This window comes from Hemicordylus capensis, chromosome 3 (assembly GCF_027244095.1).
Source record: "Hemicordylus capensis ecotype Gifberg chromosome 3, rHemCap1.1.pri, whole genome shotgun sequence".
NCBI lineage: Eukaryota > Metazoa > Chordata > Lepidosauria > Squamata > Cordylidae > Hemicordylus > Hemicordylus capensis.
The window spans coordinates 176,504,952-176,527,663 of NC_069659.1; the positions used below are offsets into that span (position 1 = coordinate 176,504,952).

General features: G+C 42.6%; 1 long non-coding RNA gene across 3 annotated transcripts; it reads left to right on the forward strand.

Moving 5' to 3' along the window:
• The first annotated feature begins 16,562 nt into the window (after positions 1–16,562).
• LOC128349256 (uncharacterized) lies at positions 16,563–20,944 on the forward strand. 3 transcript variants are annotated; one of them, XR_008318669.1, is made up of 3 exons: positions 16,563–16,940; positions 19,214–19,331; positions 20,435–20,944. It is a non-coding gene; the product is annotated as an uncharacterized LOC128349256 (long non-coding RNA). The 3 variants fall into 3 exon arrangements; XR_008318667.1 differs by lacking the exon at positions 19,214–19,331 and having other exon boundaries at positions 20,433–20,944; XR_008318668.1 differs by lacking the exon at positions 16,563–16,940 and having other exon boundaries at positions 18,917–19,331.
• Positions 20,945–22,712: the final 1,768 nt, after the last annotated feature.

The following is a 22,712-nucleotide window of genomic DNA, read 5'->3' on the forward strand; positions in this document are numbered from 1 at the left end:
TTTGTTTTGTATTTAGATTGTAGTGGATTTAGCTGTACTCAGCATACCTGGAAATTATAGCCTAGAACTGTCAGGCCAGGCAATCAATCAATCAATGCAAAAGTGTGGAAGGCTCTTTTACCATTATTTTATATATGTGTTCTCAATAATATATATATATTTTTTAAATGATTACATCTTTTATCAGGATGTTCTTAGTAAAATAGGTTCCTGTTGCACTTTATAAGTTTCAGGGCTATCCATTTTGTATTCTGATTTTTAGGCCTGTGCAAAAAAAAAAAAAAAAAGGCCCTGCCATGACTTATAAACTGATGGAACTGAGTGATCATGTGTGAGAAAGGAGCTGGGTAGGATGATTTTTCTTCCCACCTTATTAAAATGCTGGGTATGAGCACCATCCTACTCAGCTCCTCTCTCACACATGATCACTTTGCTCTCCTACTTAGTTGTTTGCTCACACACATTTGAAAACTGGGAGCATGCACAGCTCCCAAAGCTGGATAGGGCACTTGTCCTACTCACTTTTTGATCATGTGAACTGCCTTAGAAGGATGTATACAGGCACTTTAATTTTTTAATTTTATATTTTATATCCCGCTCTTCCTCCAAGGAACCCAGAGTGCTGTACTACATACTTAAGTTTCTCCTCACAACAAACCTGTAAAGTAGGTTAGGCTGAGAGAGAAGTGACTGACCCAGAATCACCCAGCAAGTATCATGGCTGAATGGGGATTTGAACTTGGGTCTCCCCGGTCTGATTCCAGCACACTAACCACTACACCATGCTGACGCTTGTACCTGCCTACAACGTAACTTATCAATTTCTTACAGTAAACATTTTGGTGTATAAAACTGTAGTGTGCCTCCATAATTAATTCAGGAAAAATGTGTGCCTCAGCTATAAAAAATCTGGGAAATTTAGAATTAAGGCAACAAGAATTTCAGATTTGAATGGTGCCGGCAATTTGTGAATACTTCTACACTATACTACATGACTTTGAGGGAGGGAAACAAGAGCAAATATGAATTCATTAATCATTCCTAATGGACTTTAAAATGAAGCAATCATTATTTTATGATTAATTCTTTTAAAAGGTAGCAGGTGATAAATGGCACTACAAACTTTTGTTTTAATTGAATAGAAATTAACTCCTGATGTCCTCATGAATTCAAATGAAATCATATTGTCACATTCATAATTACTCAAATGAAACAAAAATATTTTTCCCCAAATTGAAACAATGATTTCTTGATTTAATACAAGCAGTTCTGTATTTAGTGCTTTCGTAAAGCCTTGAGTACTCATTAGCAGAATTAAGTATGCTTAGGCTTATTGGCCAACATATTCCACAGTGACATGTGGATGGTGCAAACCTGCCTGCACTGCCTGGGATTCACATGGTGACACTGTGCTGTGGAAGAGGGCTGTTTCCAGGTAAGCTCACCCTTGAGTGATTGCAAGTCATGCAGTACTTGCATTGGGAGTAATGCACAAGTCGCGCATGACCAGCGATTGTGCAAGAGTGAGCTGTACCCGAACAACCCTTGCACCGCAGTGTCACCACATGTGTTAGAGTACTGCAGCAGTATGGTTGGGCCTGTATTGCTCATCTTTCACTGCAGAATATGCCAGCCATTGATTCCTGTGGCATTAAGAACATATATTGTCTTAAATACAATCCAGGCCTTAAATATTAGGTTTTCACCAGTCCTCCTCAATGGCTTTTGATGCAGCCCGCCTGGCCACCAGTCCAACACACCCACTTGTAAGCATAAGTGTTGGGGAAAGATAGAGCTGGGGAGATGAAAGGAATTATCCTAAGCTCATATTAGGAATCAGAAAGAGAATTTGGGGGGGGGGGTTGAGTTTTCCTAAGAGTTGACCAGCCACCTTAAGTGGCGCAGCGGGGAAATGCTTGACTAACAAGCAGAAGGTTGCCGGTTCAAATCCCCGCTGGTACTGTATAGGGCAGCAGCGATATAGGAAGATGCTGAAAGGCATCATCTGATACTGTGCAAGAGGATAAAGGAAACCACCGGGCTCTGTGGGCACCAGGAATCGAAATCGACTTGACAGCACACTTTACCTTTAAGAGGTGACCAAGAAATCTGGCAAGTACTGAGGTTATTATGAAAAAAAAAAGTCTTGTGGTAGCAAGCATGGATTGTCTCCAATGCTAAGCAAGGTCCATCCTGGTTTGCATTTGAATGGGAGACTACATGTGAGCACCGTAAGATATTCCATTTAGGGGAAGGGCCATTCTCAGAAGAACAGAAGGTTACAAGTTCCCTCCCTAGCATCTCCAAGATAGGTCTGAGAGAGATTTCTGGCTGCAGCCTTGGAGAAGTGGCTGCCAGTCAGCGTAGACAATACTAAGCTAGATGGACGAATGGTCTGACTTGGTAGAAGGCAGCTTCCTATGTTCCTATGTAAAACAAGGGGAAGTTCGTCCATGATTATTTAGGAAATATCCACAGCATACTGTGTGAAAGCCAAAGAATGAGATGGAAAATAATGAATAATAATGTGTGTTCATATTTATGATTTTAACCATTGAATGAGGACATTCTTCGCTCGCCCAGCCCCAGTGTGCAACAAGGATGAAGTGTGTGCACATCTACCCACCATCACCACCACCACCACCACCAACAACAACACCTGGCATTTCATAACTGCATAGAGTAGATAGTTGTGGTGGGGGTGAAAGATCTGAATCACACCTAACTGTGTGGCTAAAATAGGAATGTACTGTAGTATTTTGGACACACTATTAGGTACAATTTGGATATTCTGCCCAACATGTACTCACAGGGGCAGAGGTCTGGCACACTAGGAGGTGGATAAGCATGTATACATGCTTCCGACCATGTGCTGAGCAGATGGTTAGGAAACAATAATATGAATTGGCCCTGAGTGACTGGATATCGTTTGATGCATTGGCTGTTTTCTGCTGTTTTGGTTGTTTAAATGAATGTATTATTCAATTTTAATTTTGTAAGCCACCAATGGAATAGGGTGATCCCTTGTGACCAGATGGTCCGATGCAGGGGCGTAGCCACTATTGGGCTACTGGGTTCAAAGAACCCAGGCTGCCACCCCTCAGGGGCCGTGCCTCATAGCCCTGACACCTCCCCCCGCAGCCCCATTTGGGAGTTAAATGGTCAGCGCTGCATTCCCTCCCTGAGGGAGAGTCACTTCTGGCCACACTGTGAACACAGCACTGGCCCGGATCCAACTCCCAAATGTGGCCGCGCAGCCCCGTTCGGGAGCCAGACCATGCCCCCCATGTCTGACATCAGAATGTGGGGGTGTGGCTAACCCCCACATCTGATGTCAGACGTGGGGGATGGAGCGAGTGGGGCTGCAGCAGCCGGACATGGGCCACAGCTGGCCTGGCTCCACTACTGGTCCAATGTTTCCCCCGGGTGCGGAAGTTTGGGAGCTGGGATGTGTTGTCCCGGCCCCTGGAAATCCCATAATGCACCACACAAGTGGCTGCGAGCCTGCTCCTGTGTCAGCATCACATGGCACCAACACATGAGTAATTGGCCCAAGTTAAGGGTGTGCTCGTACCCTTAAGTCTGGCTAAGCAGAGTGCTCCCTAAGTGGGTTTGTTTCACACAAACCAGGAGTGTTTCACACATGCAGCCAACAAGAGCGGGCTTGGCTGCCTTAGCCCACTCATGGCTGCATGTGTGGACAGCGTCACTGAAAGCCATTTGTGACACACGGGGGAGGGAGGTGGGATTTATATTTCTCCAGTTCAAAAAAGCTTAGCATTTAGAGTTGGAAGGGACCTTGGAAGCCTTCTAGTTCAATTCCCCGCTTAGAGCAAGAAACATCTGTCTGACAGATGACCATCCAGCCTCTCTGTTTGAAAACCTCCAGTAAAGGAGAGCCCATGCCCCATGACTGCAGAAGGCAGACTGTTCCATTGTCAAAGAGCTTTTCCAGTGATGAAATTCTTCCTAATGTCAAGCCTAAATCTGCTTCTTCATCATTTCAACCCATTGTCCTGCCAGCGACAACAGACCAACAGCGACAGACAACAAATCTGCTCATTCCTCAATCTGATACCTCATCAGATATTTGAAGACAACAATAACATGTCCCCTTAGTCTTCTTTTCTCCAGGCTGAACAGACCTCACTCCTTCAACCATTCCCCATTAAAAGCCTTGGACTGGTCACTTAGATGGGATTGTTACAAGTGAACAGCCATGGCAGGTTACAAGCTTGGATTATATTATACAATACAGTAATTATTGCATTGGAATTTATTTGGAAATATATTCAACTCAGTTGGATTGGCTTGTCCCCCCCCCCTTTTTTTTTAATGTTTTGCCTGAATGTATTAGCCTCTGAAAATAGCCCTTTGTTATTGTTTTCAACCTTTAATTGCCAAGATACTGCTTTTGCAGTCATAATATATTTTAAATTACTTTATCAAATTTAACTGTGAAATTACGTTAGCCACTACAGCTGTAAACTACAGCTTACATACCATTAATTTGGTCAAGCATTACCATTTTCAGAATAAATACAAGCCAATGGCTTGTGTCCCCTTTCCAATTCTTTTTACTGAAGGGTTTGTTTTTTTTAATGTGTTGTGTACCTTACCACTCCCTAAAATAGTGAAAAAATCCCATAGATAAGTAGCCTTCATTTTATTTGAGAGCACTAATACAAATTTAGTTTTGACAGAAATTAGCCTACAAAGCAATGTTGTGCAACTAATAGACCTAATTAAAGAAAATAAGAGGAAGCCTAAAGAGTCATCAACTGGAATATATAATCATCCCTTGGGATAAATTTCAGTGTTTTAGACGGAATAGAAATCTTCTCTCTACAGCTGATTTAAATGCACTGATATACCTCAGTGCACAAAGGTCACGATCAAGACAATTTTATCCTAGTAAATGTATTACTAACAAAAGAAATCAAGGACACCACTCTGGGAGGGAGGAAAGAGCAGAAGTCTCCCCCTCCTCTCGTGTTTCAAACTAGATGTGAATATTCCAAAGAACACTTCTATCTCTGGCCACCTTGCTAGTTTTACTTACTGGGGTGCTATTGTTAGAACTATTACCTGGCCCTATGCATGAGATATGTTTGTCAAAAGCACACATCCTTTTGATTTCTAGAAATGGCTGACTGATGTGTATTGATACCAAGGCCAGTGCCAGGGGCTGGAACCCTCAGGCAGTTGCTGATGGCCCAGGGTGCTCAATGGGACTATCGTTGTTCTTTGAGCCTGCCCGCTGCCCACCTTTGTGCAGTGCTGGTGGAGTGACTCTCTTGCCTGAGAAGGTTTGTTATGATACAGGTCTTGGTGCCTTCAACTCTTGACTATTATGGCTTAAAGGTACTCTTAGACCAATATGCTAGGCCCTGCCTTGTATGCTCAAGGTTTCTAGCACCGTAAGAAGTGACTATACAATTCCTTAACCATGTTGGAGGCCTCTGAGCATCTGAGGAAGCACCTAGAGTAGCTTTGGGATGTTATGCTGCCAGGCTACACTGTGGCTTGCTTTGCATGCTCTGGGTTTCTGGCATACTGCCACTGCACCATTTGTTTGCTGGAGGCCTTCAGGCAAGTGAGAAAAGGCATAGTATTGTCTGTGGATGGCACAGACTCCTTGTCCTCCTAGGGCCTTGAAACATACAGAATCCATTCTGTCACAGAGCTGGTTGGGGCGGCAGGGGTAGGGGGCTGCCCAGCCCCCAGAAGTTCCAGAATGCCCTGCATGAGTGAGTGCACAGGGCATTCTGGGGAGCTTCCTGATGCTGGGAGGCTCGTGGTAGCCTCCTAGTTGGGCGTCTCCTCATGAGTAGCCATGGTGTGGAGCCACACTGCAGTGACTCACAATTTTAAAAATGGGGTTAGTGGAGTACTCGCTCCACCAACCTCATTTAAAGGATGGGCTGCTTTGGCAGACTAGCTGTTGTTGAACCCCCAGGCTCACCTGCAAGCCCGCTGGTTCCCACAATGGAGGAAAACTGGGCTGGGCTCCCTTAGCCCGGTTTTCCTCCATGGTGTGAATAGTCTTAATGGTTTGTTTTTATTCTGCTTTCCTGAGCAAAACCAACCAATTCCAATAATCCCTAAAGTAGATGTGGTATCAGATGCATCCAATGAGACATTATGTGTAGTGCTCTGATGAGGAGTGACTCATGTGTATTTGTGGCTTCATTAATTCAAAACTGCTGGCCCTGCAGTTCGAACATAAATTGAACAGTTATCCAGAAGCTTCTTTACATTTCATTTTACACCTCAAGGGAGAATCTTGTATCTTAAAATCTAGACTACAAGACTGGTCAGAATGCCATTAAAGCTCAGGCTAATGATGGCTAATTAAGAAGCCTCAGTGAAACATGTAAATCATGTTAGTAGGGCAGCCTTTTCTATAATCCCTCATCCCTCAGTCTTTCTTCTCTAGATTAAACATCTGAGTTTGCTGAAGTCTCACCTCATAGGTTAAGCCATACATTAAGTATTTAAGACTGACATTGCTCCCAGTGGAGTTTTGATTGTGTGTTTTAATACTGCTAACCAATAATCACATAAAAATTAAGTAGTTCTCTTTCATAGTTAATGGCTGCACTTTACATCACTAAAAAGCGAAACTTGAACAACTATAAGAGAGAACAATTAATATGGCTTTGTAGCACCCTCAAAATTCTTGAAAGCCAGTCACTCTGCATATTGTCCCATCTTATCTTTGCCTTGTAGGAGGATCCTTCTATGCTTTATTTAGTATAATTATGCCATCAAGTAATGTAGTTCAAACCACATTATAATGACTGTACATCAATTAGTATGCTAAAACTAAAACACACTGATACACTGAGGAGGATAGCAATTCTGTTTCAACTCTCAAACACAGAAGCTGGAATTACTTACACATAGATGCTCATCCTTTGATTTCTGATTTCTTGATTACTTGGCATTTTACCACAACTGAATATGTGAATTGACTCTGCTGAAAAGCATTCTTCAAAGTGGTATGATACAAAAACTCTGTTTTGACACATTCACATTGGTGCTGTGGTTATCAAATGATTCACATGCATGTTTGAATTAGGAGGCAAAACAGGAGATAAAAGCTGTTGAGATTAGTTGTTATTAATTATTATTATTATTATTATTAAATATTTATATACTGATTTTCAACAAAAAAAGTTTTCAAGTTGGTTATTTCATCATCCTTTTCAGATGTTGTAGGTGTCCAGCCTGCCACTAAACCACTGGCGGTGACAGAAAAAAACCACTTTTGGGAGTAATTTATTTTAATTTTATTGCAATGCGTAGAGGCTTGAAAACAGAAGGCCTTGCACTCTGGATTCTCAGTAATTGGGTTCAGATAACCAACAGCAATTAAGGTTGGTGCAAACTGCCGGTTCCTAAACCCACCAGTGTTGGGTTCCCCAGCCTCCAGTTGGGTTCCTGGAGGCAACATTACCAACAAAGTGAAATGGGTTTCTACCACTACTATGATGACGATGACAAATATTTATCTACCGCTCTTCAATCAAAGTGGTTTACATAGGAAAATAAATAATACATAAATATGATGGTCCCCTGACCCCAAAGGGCTCACAATCTACAAAGAAACTTAAGGTAGACACCAGCATCAGCCATGGGAGGGATGTTGTGCTGGGGTTGGATAGGGCCAGTTGCTTCCCCTCTGCTAAATATAAGAGAATCACCACTTCTTTGTGTCTTTTTGCTCAGTTAGCGGGGTACCCTTTTAAAAAAAAACTACCCTCCAAAATCCCCAAGCATTGTTTGATGTTAGCTTCAGGGGCTGATATGTCTCCATGTCAACATGTGTCCTTCTGGTTTCAGATCCTGTCTGTCTTCAGTCGGATCATATCTAGACACATCAAGGAGATGCAGGCAAGGCGTGTGGGGCACTGCACAGAGACTTTGCCACAACTAACTTTGGCTGAACTATACCTGTTCTTGCTTCACTTAATAATTCTGTAAGTGATATGTCCATTAGATAATCATGGTTGGGTAGTTCAACAATGCCAGCTATGCCAGAGTCCTAATTGTGCAAACCACAGTTTCATGTTTGCTTTCTCTGCTGTTAGCAGTTCCTGCTGAAATCAAAGTAGGAAGTGTAAGTAGGTAAGCAGATACACTGTCTAAAGACTAAGATACACAGACTAAAGACTAAGAGGGGTTTTGGTGTGTTTTTTAAATTTAAAAAAAACCTTTTAAGTCATTGTGCAAAGAAATACTTATTAGAGCAGTGTATTATTAAACCACCCACTGTGGGGGTGGTTGGCACCCTATGTGCACTACAACATAACCTGCTCTGGGCTACCCTGGTGCCCCCCAAGTGGAGTTATGGGGCTGCTGAAATCCCCATTATTCCCTATGGGGGAAAAGCTTAAAGATGCACCAACTTCAACAAAAACTTATTGATTGATTGAGTGATTGTTAGATTTATATACCGGCCTTTCATTAAATCCCAAGGTGGTTTACAAAAGTTAAAACACATAATAAAAATAAGTTAAAAGTATTTAGCTAAAAATATATAAACCGCCTGATATTAAAATACATAATATACAAAAACAGAAAAACTATACATGGATAAAAACACACCAGGGTGGCCCAGAGCAGGTTGTGGTGGGTGGTAGTGCCCAATGTGTGCAAGGAAGCTGCCACTCATATTTCAAAGAAATTGGGCAAAGGGATTTTAAAAAAAAAAAGTTGGCATGTCTTTGTGGCAGATTTGGGACAGAAAAGGGGTTTGGGGGGCAGAGGAGTGGGTCAAGTGGTAGTGTCCCAATGGGTGCCTGCTACCAAACAGATTTCAAATAAATTGGTGAAAGGGGTGACTCCCTCTGTGGCCTGCCTTCCAAAGGTATCTGCACAGACAGGGCTTTTGTTATTCCCCCAAAGACCCATATACACTGATATACACAGTATTAGCATCCTTTCTTTGTTTACAGGTAGATTCAAATTACAGGTAAAATTGCAGGTAGATACACATACACATTTAATTTCCATTTTCCATTTATTTTTGTATGTAAACAACTTTGCAAACGTTTGTTGAAAAGTGGTATATTATTATTAATAAATAATAATAATAACAACAACAACAACAACAACAACAACAACCCCCAGTGAGGCACTACCTTGGCGTGGTTGTGGGGCTTGTGTGCTCTGATGAAGGTGAGAGCTATGCCAGAGGTCCAACCATACTGGACAGGTCTCACCAGAGGAGCCAGACAAAGAGTGCCTCTCCCATCAACAATATGGTGAGACGTAACTTTAATAAATCTATACCGGATCGGTCGTCACCCGGGTCAACAAGGACCACGCCAGATGCTATAGTCCCTGGACATCTGGTGGCAAGTGGGCAACAGGACTCAGGATCTTCAGTTGAGCAACCAGGGCTGGAGACAGCAAAGTTACTGGAAGAAATGTCGCTTAACCGAAAAAAATATATGAAAAATGCCAACAAGGAAATAATGATCTGCTATTACAAGTCTAGTCCAACTAGAAGAGGTTATTTAAAAAGAATGTACCAAATTTGGAAAGAGAGGCATCCAGATACAGAAATAACAGAACAAAGGCTAGCAGACCAGAGAAGATTCATAATAAGAAATAAAGTATTCACAGGAGTTGAGCTGGAAGAACTGCAAAGAGCAACACAGGCTCAAGATATGGAAGAAGAATTATCACCAATTGAAGAAGTTGCTCAGGCGCAGGTGGAGGAGGTGTTGGAAATAGAGGATGCCACTGTTGCTGAACTGTTTCAAAATCAAAACCAGGCAACCTCCCCTTTGCCTTCACCTCAAAAACCCAAATGCCGTTTAACAGAAAAGCAACAAGAACTAAAGCAAAAAATAACTGAGCACATGAACCAAACAACCACCAGGGTTCGACTTCCTGCTCTAAAAACAGTTGCCAAAAAACAACTTGCTCAGGCATTAAAAGATGTCAATGCTGCACTTGCAGAAATAACAACCAATAATTTGCAAGAAACAAACCAACTAATGTACAGTGCAGCAACAATAACAACACAAGAGCTCGGATATAAGATCAGTGGACCTGTCAAAAAAGAAAGCAGTACATCACCTACTGTAAATGGAAGATTAGATTAGAAAATAAAATCTCCAGGCTTAGATCAGATGCTAGTAAATTGAAAGATATGAGAGACAAGAAGCTGAAGAATGAAAACAACAAACAGTACCTGATCCAAAAATACCACCTAGATTCAAGGAAAATTAGAGAAGTCCTGGAAATAATAAAGCAGAAAATAACAGCAGTGTCAAAGAAGATTAGCAGATATGAAGCCAGAATTACACAACACAGGCAGAATCTCCAATTCCAGTCGAATCAGAGACGCTTCTACCAAAGCCTAGAAGGAGAAACTGCAAGAAACGTAGAAACACCAAATAAAGAAGAAACAGTGCAATTCTGGGGGAAATTATTGGACAATCCAATAGAGTATAATAAAAAAGCAGGCTGGATGAAAGAGGTCAAAAAATGTAACCAACAAATGCAAGATCTAATAATAACACCAGAATTAATAAGTGAAAGAGCAAAGAAAATAAAAAATTGGACTGTGCCAGGCGACGATGAACTGCATGGCTTTTGGCTTAAACACCTAACAAGCCTTCATAAACAACTATCAAAACAGTTCAATCACATTATGAAAGGCGGTGATATTGAACAATGGCTAACAACTGGGAAAACTCATCTCATCATGAAAGACCCAGCAAAAGGTGCAGTTCCAAGTAATTATAGACCGATAACCTGCCTGCCAACCATGTTCAAATTATTAACTGGAATAATAGCAGATGAAGTGATGCAACACTTATTAACTAACAAACAGCTTCCAGTTGAACAGAAAGGAAATTGCCCGAACACCAGAGGCACAAAAGACCAGCTGCTGATTGACAAAATGATTTTAGAAAATTGCAAGATAAGAAAAACCAATCTAAGTGTTGCATGGGTTGACTACAAGAAAGCCTTCGATTCATTGCCTCACACATGGATACTCAAATGTTTAGAAACAACTGGTGTCAGCAAAAACATTCAGATATTTATTAAAAAAACAATGAGCAGGTGGAGTACACAGTTAACAATCAATGGCGAGGCACTTGGACAGGTTAGCATTAGAAGAGGCATTTTCCAAGGGGACTCACTATCCCCTCTATTGTTTGTAATCGCCATGACCCCACTTTCACAAATACTAAACAAAACAGGCCTCGGATACCAAACATCTAAAACATCAAGTCAAATCAACCATCTGCTGTACATGGACGATCTGAAGTTGTTTGGAAAGTCCCAGTCAGAAATCGAATCACTGCTAAACACTGTCCGTATATTCAGTAGTGATATAGCAGTGGAGTTTGGACTAGACAAGTGTGCGGCATTAATAATGAACAGAGGAAAAATAACAAAAACAGAAGGAATAGAACTGCCCAGTGGAAGCAAGATCAAGAACCTGGAAGAGAAAGAACCTTACAAATACTTGGGCATTCTCCAGGCTGATAACATCGCACACACTGAAGTTAAAAGAAAAATGGGAAGTGAATACATCAGGAGAGTTAGAAAAATCCTCAGGTCCAAACTCAATGGCGGGAACACCACACAAGCCATAAACACCTGGGCTATACCTGTTATCAGATACACTGCAGGAATAATAGACTGGACCCAGGCAGATCTAGAGACGCTAGATCGTAAGACCAGGAAAATCATGACCATCAATCATGCTCTGCACCCCCGCTGTGATGTCGATAGGCTCTACCTCCCTCGCAGCTCAGGTGGAAGAGGAATGTTGCAAGTCCATCAAACAGTAGAGGAGGAGAAAAGAGGCCTTGAAGAATATATCAAGGACAGTGAAGATGCACTTAGGATGGTCAATAACGCGAAACTATTCAACACCAATGAAACAAAGCAGGTCTACAAGAAAGAACAAGTCAAGAACCAAGCAGAAAAATGGAGAAATAAGCCCCTGCATGGTCAATATTTGCACAATATAAGTGGAAAATCAGACATCACCAAGACCTGGCAATGGCTTAAGATTGACAACTTGAAGAAAGAAACAGAGGGTTTAATACTGGCCGCACAAGAACAGGCACTAAGAACAAATGCAATAAGAGCAAAAGCAGAAAAATCTACAACAAACAGCAAGTGCCGCCTTTGTAAAGAAGCAGATGAAACAGTGGACCACCTGATCAGCTGTTGTAAGAAGATCGCACAGACTGACTACAAACAAAGGCATGACAAGGTAGCAGGGATGATACACTGGAACATCTGCAAAAAATACAAGCTACCTGTAGCCAAGAATTGGTGGGACCATCAAATTGAAAAAGTTGAAGAAAATGAAGATGTAAAAATATTATGGTACTTCCAACTACAAACAGACAAACATCTGCCACACAATACACCAGACAGAACTGTAGTCGAGAAGAAAGAAAAACAAGTCAAAATAATCAACATAGCAATACCAGGGGATAGCAGAATAGAAGAAAAAGAAAGAGAAAAAAAAGCACCAAATACAAAGATCTACAAATTGTAATTGAAAGGCTGTGGCAGAAAAAGACCAAAATAATCCCAGTGGTAATTGGTGCCCTGGGTGCAGTTCCAAAAGACCTTGAAGAGCACCTCAACACCATAGGGGTCACAGAAATCACCCAATTACAAAAAGCAGCTTTACTGGGAACAGCCTACAGGTATATTCTGCGACGATATCTATAACAATTGACAATAAAATTTAGCCATCCCAGGTCCTTGGGAAGGACTCGATGTCTGGATAAAACAAACCAGTCAATAACACCTGTCTGACTGTGTAAACAAGAGATAATTAGTAGTAGTAGTAGTAAACAAAGCTGTCAGGGAAATAATCCTAGCATAAAGCACCATTCTCCTTCTTTGGATCCAGTTTGCCAGTTACAAGTCTTCAAACATACTGACATCTGTTCCTTTTATTGTATAAATTGTATGCACATTTGTTGTAGGGATTCTTTTTTTTCTAGATAACTCTCATCATTCCTGAAGACCAAAATAATTTATCAAAAAGACTCTTATATAATTTAAAAGTATGCAGCTGCCAGAATTCTATACGTGTTTCATTGTCTGCAGGGTTTTTTGTTTGGCTGGTTTTTTTTGGTTTTTTTTACTTTTCTCTCTGCCCAAGACTATCCATATAGAGTACCTGTCTCTGGTTTCCCCCACCCTTTAGTTTTTGCTCAGGAGCAAGAGCAGCACACTGTTTTTCATGGTTAAAAAAAGCATTAGGTGGCAGACTCTTGTCTTATGCATCAGCTACTGTTTCAAAACTGGTATCGAGTTTTGTTGTCAAGAACTGAGATCACAAATGCACAGATGATAGTTGCTAGGCCTTGTCCTGACAGAAAACCTCTCAGCCTTTTCATCAGATGGAACAGGTGTAAAGCCCTCTTGGCCATCACCGCAGCTTCAACAGCACAAGAACAAGGGATCTGGGAACACCTTAAGACCCAGATCACCAGTTACAACTATCCCATGTATTTCAAACTTCGTATGTTTGCTTTGGAATTCTGTAGAAAGAAGAAGTCCCTTCCATCTGCATCCAGCACAAGCAGAGAGGAAAGGAGCATCTCATTGGGACCAGTACTAGGCATAGTTTGTGCCTAGTACTGAAGCTAAGCTTCATCTTTCACTCCCACCAAGCAGAACTAGCTTTGCTTAGAATGTGATTGTTCCAATCCAAATGGAACTTGAGGTAGCAGGACCAGATATAGAACTCATTTTCGAAGAATACAATATTTGCATTGAAGCAATAAAGGAAGGAATCAGGCCTGTGTGGTTGGCTAAGAGGAGACTTCCATGAGATAAGTCTGAATTTCCCTAGTGCTTTCTCCTATACTTTCTCCTTTACTTGTGAATTGAAATACAGAGAGGCTATCCCCATGATCACTGGAAAGCGGGCTGAGCTTAGCCCGCTTTCCAGGGATCATGGGTATTTGAGGGACTGCCTGCTCCCAAGGGTTGCTGCCTGCTTGACGAGGACATCTGAGGGGGCCCTGCTCCAGGTGCCGACAATGAGAGAGGCCTGGCTGTCGTGCATTCGGGACAGGGCCTTCTCTGTTGCTGCCCCCAGACTCTGGAATGATCTCCCAGTGGCCATTCATTCCTCGGACTCCATCACGGCTTTTAGAAAGCTTGTAAAGACTTGGCTTTTTACCCAGGCTTTTGCATAATCGTTTTTACTGCTGCTTCTGGGTGTTTTTATTTGTTGTATTGTTTTATGCCTGTTTTTATTTGTTTTTATACTTTTAGCATGATGTTTTTATTGTGTTTTTATTGTATGTTTTTAACTTTTGTAAACCGCCTTGGGGCTATCTTTTAACGAAAGGCAGTATAAAAATGCATAAATAAATAAATAAATAAATAAATAAAATAAAATAAAAAAAATGGGAACCACCGGGCTCACAGGCGAGCCCAGTGCTCCCAAGGAGGCTAGTCTGCCTAATTCCCCTTCCCCTTAAATGAGGTTAACAGAGCGAGCGCTCTGTTAACCTCGATATTTTGCTTGTGTGTCGCCGTGGCACGCAACAACACATGAGTAGACCCCCCCAACCAGGAGTCTCTCCAGGATGCCCCATGCACTTGTGTGGGGTATCCTGGAACTTCTGGGGGCCACACAGTCCCCCTGATCCCCACAGCCCCCGCCAGTTCTGTGATGGAGCCAGGAGCCGTGTGGGTGGCCAATCCAGCCACCCAGCTACAAGAAGCTGCTCATCTGTGGGGAGAGCGGGTTAAGCCCGCTCCCCCTGCAAGCCCAACAGAAGCTCTTCTCATGGATCGTGAGAAGAGCTTCGCTATGTATGCAAAGAACAGCTTTGAATGTTCTAAAGAGTGGGGATGGCAGCCTATAAAACTGGTGCTCATTCACACACTCACCAGGCTCAGTGTGTTGTCTGCAAACTTTCATCCAAAGAGACTCCACCATGCATACAAACCTCCACTTGATAATAGATGCTACTCATACCACATGTTATTGGGCAGTCTCTCTGAATAGGGAAGCACGCTGTCTGTGAGAGTGGGCACTTTTGTAATTGCGGGTGGGGGCGATCCAGCCTCTCAATCACAAAAGTGCCTACCATTATGGATAGGGTGTTTCCCTATTCAGACAAACCATACTCTAAGCATGAGCAGCAGGAAGCAACAGCGATTGACAGGGTGAGGTGGTTCCAACCCATTTGCGATGCTGTACATTGTTTCAGTGGCACATTTCAAAGTGTATGAATGGGGCCCTTGTTTCAAGTGAAATTTGGCAACCTACCTATATGCAGACCTCTTTGAGAAATGCTTTAAATTTTAGCAAAAACTGTTTAGCTCCTCTCAAAATTCCTCTGATTTTTGAAGGACAGTAAAAAAATCATCTGACCAGGAATCTCCAAGCTGACCTAAAATTTCTGCTTTAAATAAATAAATAAATAAATAAATAAATAAATAAATAAATAAGATGGTCCCCTGTCCACAAAGGGCTCACAATCTAAAAAGAAACATAAGGCAGATACCAGCAACAGCCACTGGAGGGATGCTTTGCTGGGATTTGATAGGGCCAGTTGCTATCCCCCTGCTAAATATAAGAGAATCGCCACTTTAGAAGAGTCTCTTTGCTCAGTGAGCAGGGTTTGCTTTAGGAGAAATTGGTAGCAACTTTAACAGCACTGTCAGACATTTGATCTCTCTGTAGTTCACAATGGGGCTATTTCCACAATCGGGAAAAATCGGGCTAGGAAAGACTAGCCCAATTTTCCCCGATTGTGGGAACCACCAGGCTTGGCTGCGAGCCCAGTGGTTCCTAGGTGGGTAACCTGCCTAAGTATCCTTGCCTTTAGCCCGGTTTTGCGGAGCGAGTGCTTTGCAAAACTGGGCTCCCTGATCGTGAGTAGCTACTTGCAAGTAGACCCCCAGAGGGGAGGTAAAAAGCTGCCTTCTGGCTCCAGGGGTCTCCCCAGTATGTCCTGCGTGCTAGTGCAGGGCATACTAGGGCTTCCGGGGGCTGCATGGTCCCCGAGCTCCCCAGCCCCCACTGGCTCTGTCACGGAGCTGACAATTGTGTGGGTGGCCGATTCGGCCACCCAGGGCTCCCTGCCCACTCAGCTCACTAAACCGTGTCTCACGGATTGTGAGACCCAGCTCAATGTCTGTCATCCTGAATAACAAAGCAAATGCATTAGAGGGGGCCTCAGGAGCCCTCACCCAGCTTCTCCCGTCCTTGCAGTTTGGGCCCTAAGGCCAACACATTGCGGGCCCTCAGTGAGTTGTTTCCATTCTTACAGAATGCATATGGAGCATGGACAGTGCTCAGAATTATTAGCACTCCTGTGCAACAGCATGAGTGCAGGAGGACTGATGAATTGCATGAGGGCTCTTGGAGCATCCCTAGAAGCACTCCAAATGCAGACAGAGAGGAGATTCTCACGATTGGCAAAAAGTGGGCTAAGGGAGCCTAGCCTGCTTTTTGCCAATCGTCTGCTGCCACAGGAGCCGCATGACTCCCGGCAGCAAACCTTCCAAAGTACCCCTCCCCTTAGCCAAGGTTAACGGAGTGAGCGCTCCGTTAACCTCGTCTTTCTAATCGTGTATTGCTGTGCCGCAGCTCCACGCCATGGCAACACATGAGGAGACCCCCCCGCAGGAGACTGAAACAAGCCTCCCGGCCCTGAGGGTCTCTCCAGGATGCCCCACATGCTTGTGCCATTGCCGACACACTCAGGGGGGAGGAAGGGGGAGGGAGTATCCCCGAAATGCACCACACATTCACGTGGTGTATTACTGAGGTTCTGGGAGGTGGGGCATCATGTGGCGGCGCTTCCCTGCGCCTGACCCCCAGAGCTGCTGGGCGAGGCAAGGCAAAGCACAGGAAGACTGCAGGACAGCCTCCACCCAGCAACGTCTTTCTGATTGCCTGTGGGGAGGTAAGTGCTTTGGGGCTTTCTCCCTGCAAAAGAGGGTAGCTCTTCTCACTGATCGTGAGAAGGGCTTCTTTGTAAGTCAGGATGTCAGCCACTGTTTTCTATATTGGAGAAATGCTATTGTTGCAAAATGAAAGCATTAAACAATAGACGTGTATAAAACTCAGAATTTAATGAAAGGATGATACAATGACCTCCAACTGACAAGGCCTCAGGCCATGGCCTTGCTATTTGACAAGGCCTCAAGCCACGGCTTTGCCTTTGGCCATTTATGTGGAAGGGTAATAGCTTTTAAGGCTTCCTAACATATAAATGCTTCAAATTTTCCAGCAAATGCCAAAGTAGTAACCTCATTGGTATTGTAGGCAACATTTTACTGCCTTTAATACATTCTCTTCACAAAGGAGATCTTATGCAATTAACTACCCCCTTTCATAATCCCCCAGATTAGTTTACAAAACTGTCCTCTTGGAAACCCGAAAAGAAGTGTTTACTGAAATTAGTGGGATTGCTGTTGAAATTCATTAGATCGTATCTACTAATGACTGAATTTACATCTGATGTCTGTGTGTTCTAATGACAACAGTATTTTTTCTTAAATGTGTTTTGGTATTGTACCAACCAAGAAACAAAATACTGTTGTTTTTTACCAATTTACCAGCCTGCCATTCGGACTGTAATTTACTTTTGCAATAAAAGACTAGTTCATTAATGCAATGAATAAATATGAGCAACAAGCAAACTTGGGTGCAAACTGGTGATAAAATTAAAAACGAAAGGGAGAAAACTGTTTCAAAGCAATAACAGATGGATTTCAGTAGAAAATTTTGAGGATGTGTGGCTTTCTTATCTGCAGTCATTTGCTGTAGTCATTTCCTAGATTTGGAAGCATGTGCCTCTTCATATCCATGGTTCATGAACGTCTTCTCTTCAAGAGGCTAGTTATTCTGCAGTGCATGTTCTTCTGCAAGTTCTTGTTCTTAATTTAGAATCCATTTTCCCGTATTTTCTTTTGTCTAATTTTGTACCCTTTTTCACATTTCCAGGCCAATGGTTGATGCAGTGAGTAGGCAAGTGAGTGGGCAGATAAGAGTTGGGGGTGGCAGTAGTTGTGGGTCATGGGCAGGTGAGTGAATGGGCAGTGGGGCTGTTGGCAAGCGAGTGAATATGTGGCAGGGAGGATGGGCATCTCCATGTCTTTTGCCTCCCTGGAGATGGGGGCAGGGAAGTTTCACTTAGGGCATAAAAATCCTTGGGCCAGACTGGCTTCCCTTGAAGATTCTCAAAAGCCTGTCTTGCTTTACACTGCAAACAAAAGAACCAACACTCGATAAAAATACGGCTTCATAAGACTTGGGATTTATTAATAGAGGATAAATTTTCATCAAGAAAGAAAATATTGCAAAATCCAAAATACAGAAATCTATTTTAAAAATAGGTGGTTGCCATTGTTAAGTTTTATTGCTGTTACAAGGGAAAAAGGCAGAAAGTTTGAATATATATATATACAGTGGTCCCTCGACTTACGAACTACTCGACATAAGTATTTTTTGAGTTACAAACGGCAGTTTTAGATCCGGTTTTAGATGCGGTTTTTTCGACTTACAAATTTTTAGATGGGGTTTCCTCGACTTACGAATTTTACATGCGGTTTCCTTGACTTGCCTGCCTGTTTACTGCCTGTTTATTCTTGAAAAGAAATGTTCCTGTGCAGTTTGCAAGCCTTACTGGGGGTCTGGGTCTTTTTTCTAGGCTCCGGAACACATTAATCCATTCCCAATGCATTCCTATGGGAAACCGCTTTTCGACTTACGAACTTTTCGACTTACAAATGTGCATTCGGAACGGATTAATTTCGTAAGTAGAGGGACCACTGTATGTGTGTGTATATATATATATATATATATATATATATATATATATATATATATATATATATAAAAAATGAACTGTACGTATATACAGTAGGTAAGTGTTAACAATGTTTAGTATTTATTGTATACAACTTGGTTTACTGTGTCATATCATTACTGCATATTTCTAGTATTTCTCCCCGCATTTTTAAAAATAGTATTAGGTAAAGTATTTAATATTGTTTTCTTATGAATTTAATTTATGAGAGTAATTTTAATTAAGTATATGTACTGTATGATTTCCCTACTCCTGTATTGTGTTTATTCTGTTGTATTCTTTGTATTCTTTAAAATAAGTGGTTTTTTTAAATTCTAACATGCACTTCAGATTTCACTTTTCTGAAATTTTGGTGTCAACCCTAGTTCATATAGCTCACCTGGCTGGGAAGAGTGTAAACATGGTGCAAGTGCAACACATGCATATACCCTGCATTCCCTGAAAGCAACATGATGTGAGATGATCCTTCTTCCTCAAAAAGATGTGTTCCCACAAACACCCCCCACCCAATACACTTGCTTTGTTAGTCAGGCATTGTGAACAACAGAGAGATCAAAATTTTGATAGTGCTGTAATAGCTGCTACCAAATTTCACCTAAAGCAGAATTTTGAGGTCCGTTTGGAGATTCCTGGTCAGATCACATGATTTTTTATTTCCCTTCAAAAATCAGAGGAATTTTGAGTGAAGTAAAACAGTTTCTCCTAAGATTTTAGGCAATTTCTTAAAGAGGTCTGCTCATGCAAAGGCTGCCAAGTTTCACTTGAAACAAGGGTCCTATTTAGACAGTTAAAATGTGCCACTGAAATCATGTACAGTGGTGCAAATGCCCTGTCAATCCCTGTTGCTTCCCACTGCTCATATTTAGAATGTGGCTTGTCTATAATGGTTTGTTATAATGGTGGGCCCTTCTGTGATTGTGAAGCTGCATCGCTCCCACCCGCAATTACAGAAGTGTCCACTATCATGGATAGGGCACTTCTCTATTCTAAGCATGAGGAGTGGGGAGCCATTGTGATTGATGGCTTTGAGGTGGGACTTCCTGCCTGATTTCATCACTGCACAGCAGCACATTTTTAATTGGAGGAATGAGGCTAAGATAAGGTGAATTTGGATGCTGCTGCTGCAATCCTCTCTAGGACACCTATAGGTCTCAGAAGAGTGCTGACGGCTCTAGCCCAATACTGCAAGAATGATCAACTAGTAATCAACTATGAAAAAAACTAAAGTTATGGCTTTCGCCAGAAGACCCAAGACCCGCCCTTGGAGTATAAATGGCTACAAGGTCAAACAGGTTGCGAGTTTCAAATATCTGGGAGTGGTCCTACATCCCTCTGGCTCAAGAAAGGCCCACTGCGACCATGCTACCCTCACTGCTCAGAGGAGCTCCACCTAAAATTCCTATGTTCTAGAGGGGACCAATACGTACCCGCAATTATTTGAGGCCATGACATTAGCGCAATTCCTCTATAGTGTCCAATCGGGACTCCCCACTGATCTTGCCCCCTTGCAGAGATACTTTGTCCCTGTGACACTGGAGAGATAGAAACCACAGAACATGTACTCTTCTTTCACCCCCTTTACAGAGACATTCCAGCCAAGCTTATATTTCCACTACTTTGCAAGTACCCTGACCGCCCGAACCATGTCTACACTAGCTTGCTGCTCTCGGATGAGGATCCAGCCTTCATGTTTAACGCTGCCAAGTTCTGCGTGGCAGTTTGTAGGAATTGCCGGGCTATGACAACCAGGCCATTCCCTTGCATCGTCTCTGCATAGTTTTAAACCAATGACTTTTTTAGTTTTCCTATGTAGATGCCTTATTTTATACACCCTGTTTTAGCCACCACTTTTTGCATTTTATATATTTTGCATTTTATATGTTCATAATTTTCTAAATACAGCTGTTTAATAATCTCATAGTTACCCTATCTTCTAAGGATAGCAGCTTTATAATATTATAATATAGCTTATAGAGTAGTAACTTTAAAGTAATATTGTTTTATGGTTCCATAATTTGTCTTTACTATTTTGAAACATGCTCTACTCTTCTATTTTATGCTGGTCTTGGACCGTAATAAAGTTGATTGAAGGTGAATTTGGAGGCTATTGCTTGGTGAAAACATACACAGAATTTTGATTCTGAAGGAAACAGATAGAGTTTTTTAAAAACTAATGCAATTTTGCACAGACGTCTGCACATCCCTATGCTAGTTATAAATGAAGCAGCTTCTCAATGTTTGAATAGTAGAATACATGTATTTATCAATTTTCATTCCCAGGCCCTGCTGAGAATCAAATAACTAACATCTTTACTAGCTACAGCCTTGTACAAATAAACAACTGGTGTTTAATTCCCAGCCCAGCTGAGAAGCAAACAAGCATGTCAGAAGTGGTGCCATGGTAAAATTGCTAAACTACTTTCTGTATCAGTCCCTCATGCCTCTTTGTATATGGCACAAACAGCAGTGAGGAGAAAACATCAGACAGACAGACATTGAGATAATCCACCATAGCTGTTATCTTGAGTGGAAGTTACAAATTGTTTGCTTTGGAAATCTTGAAAACAGCTTTTTCTTCCTGTACACTAGAACCCTAGCATAATACAGTTAAAAAGAAAGAAGAAAAAAGGATACACATCCATTAGGGTTTTCTTTATAAACACTGCCGAAAGACTATGAAATGGTCTGGTAGCATTTCTTGCATTACTGGGTAATATTTCACCTGTACTTTATGCAAAGTTCCTTAATGTGTGGTATGTGGACCCCTGGGTAAGCAAGACACAGGCCGGAGGTACGTGATGAGAGAAGAGGGGAAAGAAGTCTAATGAGGGAGATGGAAGGAAGAGCGCCTGCTTGTCTTTGCTGCTGGTTGTTGCCTAGACGTTCGTTCTCTCTCTCTCTCTCTCTCTCTCTCTCTCTCTCTCTCTCTCTCTCTCTCTCTCTTTCTCTCTCTCTCTCTCTCTCTCTCTCTCACACACACACACACACACACACACACACACACACACACACAACCTTCCCACATCTCTCTATCTTCCCTTTCCTACATGCAAAACAGTGGGGGGAGGAGTGAGGTGCTTTATGCACTCCCGGGAGGTGAAGGGGCTCCTGTAAGGGGCAGGGAGGGTGCCCTTACCTGCTTCAGCACTTTCCCGCCTCCAGCACTATCCCCAAAAGCATTGAGGTGGGGCTTTAACATTCCTGCCTGAAGCCACAGACGTACCAGAAATGGCCGATGTGTGTGTTATTTCTGATATGTCGCTGCAGCCCCACGCCAACACTTTTGGGAGAGTGCCGGTGGGGACAAAGTGGTGGGACAGATAAGAGCACCCTTCTTGCCCCATAAAGGACCCCCCACCTCCAAACTGGCGCTCCAAATGCCGGCATTCTAAACCAGTTCAGTGCTCCAGAAATGGAGCACCAAACCAGTTCGTGCAACTCCCTACTGGGTTCAGCCCATTTTTTCAGAAGTTCAGAGATAGTTGCTACTTACTGTAAAGGTTGAGAAACACTGCTATATGGGGAAGCACTGCATGCTTAAGGAGTCAAATCTGCAATTCCTTGCAGCAGAAGCATGAGTGGTGCTGTTCCTCATGCTACCTAAAGCAGACAAGAGAGGCTGGCTCCATAAACATCAGATCTGGAAGAAGCTTGCCCTGGTGTGAATAACCAGGTGTGTAGAACACACCTGGCACAGGAGTGGCACATCCATATGTGGACAATCTGGTGGGGCAGAGGAATAGCGAGGGGAGAGTGGGTAAACACGGGCAGCCTCATGGTGGTGCCCCTGTGGCAGGGCAGCATGCCCCCCCCATTCTCCCCATGCTTGCTTCCCCTTCATCTGGCTGCCTGCCCACATGGCCA